At 38.7% G+C, this 3744-nt stretch overlaps 1 long non-coding RNA gene across 1 annotated transcript; it reads right to left on the bottom strand.

Moving 5' to 3' along the window:
* Nucleotides 1-1639: 1639 nt before the first annotated feature.
* On the bottom strand, nucleotides 1640-3210 carry LOC117132844. The gene is made up of 3 exons (XR_004456468.1): nucleotides 2557-3210; nucleotides 2415-2480; nucleotides 1640-2080 (listed from the first exon to the last, which is right to left on the bottom strand). It is a non-coding gene; the product is annotated as an uncharacterized LOC117132844 (long non-coding RNA).
* Nucleotides 3211-3744: the final 534 nt, after the last annotated feature.

Genomic DNA, 3744 nt, shown 5'->3' with positions numbered 1-3744 from the left:
TGTGGAAGTTTAAGATGTGGATGCAGCTTGAGCTTCAAGGATCTTGGTAACATTCTGAACTAAGAAGTTGCTAAGGATACTAAAGAAGAAGAAGACTCAAGCTCTAAGACTGAATGTGGTCAAGAAAGTTCCTCTCGCTAAGGAGAAAGATACTCATGCAAGGAACCTGATTTGTTCAAGCTTGACCAACATGGTACTGATAAAAGTCATGAAAGAGACAAAATATTTGAGAGTATGGAAAGCTCTAGAAGGAGATTATCAAACAAAGACTCTACCTAACCGGATCTATTTGAAGCAAAGTTTTGCAAGTTATAAGATGGTGGAGAGAAAAATTATTGAAGAAAATCTGGACACTTTCCTAAAGATTGTTGATGACCTTGCAAGCTTGAACATTCATGTTACTGATGAGGATCAAGCAATTCAGATTCTTACGAGTCTTCCTCCACAATATGATTCTCTTGTACATACTCTAAAGTATGGCAATGGGAAGGAAACATTGATGGTCACAGAAGTGACTACTTCTGCGTATGATAAAGAAGCTGAGTTGAAAGACAAAGGCTTAACTGGATGATCAAGGTCAAACGCAGAAGGTCTAGTTGTTACAAGAGGAAGAACTGATAAGCGTGGTTGAGGTCATGGAAAGAATTGTTCAAAGAGTAAAGACTACAGGTCTAAGTCAAGACCAAAGAATGCCACAAAGTCTAAAATATATTGGAGTTGTGGTAAGGAGGGGCATTTCATGTGAGACTGTCCTTGTGACACTCCCGATCGTAGATAACCGGATATGACACGGTCTATGTTCCCTGATGGTCAACCCGAGGTTCTCGAACTAAATCCGATCACCTTAGACCAACAACCAAAGAACACAGACACTCCTATCGGATATTACTCTAGGCTTTTCAACCCAATAAAGCAATCTTCGATAGTTAGTTCGTCGCGGACAAGGACTAATATCGTATGAGAACTCGTGATTTATAAACATTTTTTATACATTATTTGTTTACTTTAAACATCTTACAAAGTGTTATAGTTTTATCCTACGGCCTATCGCCCAACAACGTCTTAAGTAAATATACATCAAAAGGTACGTTGCAAGGACAACAAAATACTACCGCTGGTTGGCCGCTCCTTCCGTCCAAAAGAGTAAAGTGTCTCCCGCCTAAGGGTTACCTGCACACACGAATGAGTCATGAGCAACTAGTTTACTCAGTGAATCTAGAATCACAACACCATCAATAATAAACCAACCAATTATCAAATGCATATACATGATCATGCAAGTACTAGTAATATACTTTAATATCGATCATCATTGTGAATTCTTATTTTAAACATCACTTCCACAACACCCGCCCGTTACCATAAGCATATAATACAATATATATACTAGACTCGACAAAATCACTAAGGCTAACCGAGACTAGTGAGTTAGCATCACCATCATTGTCGAATATCCGATATGAACAATCCGACACTGCATCGTCATGCAGTACACGGTCTCCATGGAGCTACCCCATCATCGTGTCTTCATGACCTTGTTCCATTCGCAGGACCAGGTCACGGTAATGCGGGGACATTAGTGATAGTGAATATAACAAGACTTCACATGATTTTACTTCCATAATCATTTCAAAATTAATCGATAAATAATCCTTAATTAATCATAATTAACTTCTAATTAATCCTAGATTAATCCATAATTAATCTCATATTAATTTTTAATTAATCCAAGATTAGTACTTAATTAATCATGATTACTCTTTAATTAATTTCAGATTAATTCTTAATTAAACCAAGATTAATCCTTAATTAAACCAAGATTAATCCTTAATTAAACCAAGATTAATCCTTAATTAAACCATGATTATTTCATAGTTAAGATTAGTACTTGTTCACAAGTACTAAGATTAGAATTAACCGTGATTACTCTTATGTATAGTTCACAATAAGTAAACATAACACCATTCTTATAAACTTGAGAGACTTTACTAACTTAATCAATCTCAACATCTATCTAGACTCACCTAAGAGATTAGTCTTGGAACTGGTTGGATACCTAAAGCCTTACTCCCCCTCTGACCTGAAACAGAAGTGAATGACTACAAGATCAGTTTGGTTCATGCTTTAACACCTTAGATCAGATCATTTCAAGCTTGGTTCCACTCAAACTATACCAGTTCAGCTTGGTTCTAGTCAGTCTACCAAAGTCAGGACAAGATCAGACTGAGTTCAAATTGGTTTAATCAAAGCCAGATCAGAACATCATAGCTGGTGGTTCTAAGAGGTTGATTCAAACCGAAATTAATCAAAATCTGAACTATATCACCACTTAGAGAACTGATCCGACCAAGTTCTTATGTAAACATCAACTAGATCTGATCAAGACATGACTGAGGTAAGAGACCAAAGCTTACCAAGATGAACCAAAGGACTAGATGGCCTCAGCTGATCCTCTTCTCCAAGATTAGATTGTGGCCGAACTGATCAAAGAGAAAGATCAAGGCCTGATCATGATCTGAACTGAACTAGGTCTAGGGTTTTATTTAATAATCTCACCTTCTGATCTTTCTCACAGAAACTGAATGAGCTAGGGCTGAAGATCAAATCACCAACAATTTTTTTCTTGATTTAATTTCCTGATTTTCTCACTGATTTTCTCTTCTTCTTTCTCTCTTTCTCTCTGAAAATTTTGTGGATTTTTCTGAGGTTTCAGAATGTGGTAAAGCAGCTGGAGGAGAGGTTTATATATTTCAGATGGTCTTTGGATGAGTGTCCAGCTGAGGGACCAAAGAAGGGTAAGAGGAGACAGCTAGCAAGCTGCTTCAACATCTGCACCATGCTGTCCTTTCCCTCCCATGAAGTAGTTTCCAACCAATCATAATAATCAAGAGATGAAGCAAGCACACATTCAGCTTGTGATTGTCATGTGAAATGTACTGAAGAAGCTAGGTAAGCAGGCAGGTGCAAGTCATGGGACATAATAGGTGAACAAACCAGCTGGTGGAGGACATAACTGTGAGAACCGAAATTCGCACTGTCGATTTCCGTTTAAATAAGGAAACTAGGAAAACCCTAATTTCCCAGAGGATCCGGATATCTGTTAATTACCACACGTCAAGCAATCAGAACACGAGAACAACAACGATAAAAATAAGAAATCGAAAAGAGAGCAAAGAAGATCTTATTCCGAATCTGCGTATGAGCGTTTACAACAAGGTATAAGCCTGGGCTCGAGAGCTGTCGGCGAGATTCCTAGTTCTAGCAACCCTAAGACGGCTAAACCTAATTGAGTCGCAGCTCGAAATAACAAAAACGGAAAATTGCCAAAATTTCTCTAAGTGCTAAGTTTGCTCTGAAAAAGTTCTCCCTCTGCTCCTCGCCTAGGACTCCTTATATACTAGCTCCAAGGTCGGTTTACGCTTTTACTCTTCTGCCCTTAAGCCGTCATAGCATAAAAGTGGAGATATTCCATTTTTCCCGATCTTCACAATTATCTTAAAAACTTCCGTATTTATCCGCGGAAACTTGACATTTATCCTTCCTCGTGGGCCAAGCGTGAACCATGCTGTGGTTCACGGGCTTTTGGTTAGGAAAAATCGTAGGATGGGCCTCGAGTCGTGTTTTAGGTCCCTTTGGGCCGTCTTCCGACTCGACACGTTTACTACGAGTTTTCCGCGGTTTCTAATCCGCGAAGTTTGATCGATGAATTAGAATAGCGGGAAACATGGACCGAGCTTGCTACGG

This window comes from Brassica rapa, chromosome A03 (genome assembly GCF_000309985.2).
Source record: "Brassica rapa cultivar Chiifu-401-42 chromosome A03, CAAS_Brap_v3.01, whole genome shotgun sequence".
Classification (NCBI taxonomy): domain Eukaryota; kingdom Viridiplantae; phylum Streptophyta; class Magnoliopsida; order Brassicales; family Brassicaceae; genus Brassica; species Brassica rapa.
Note: the sequence above shows the minus strand (reverse complement) of the source record. Positions and strands in the feature narration are given on the sequence as shown.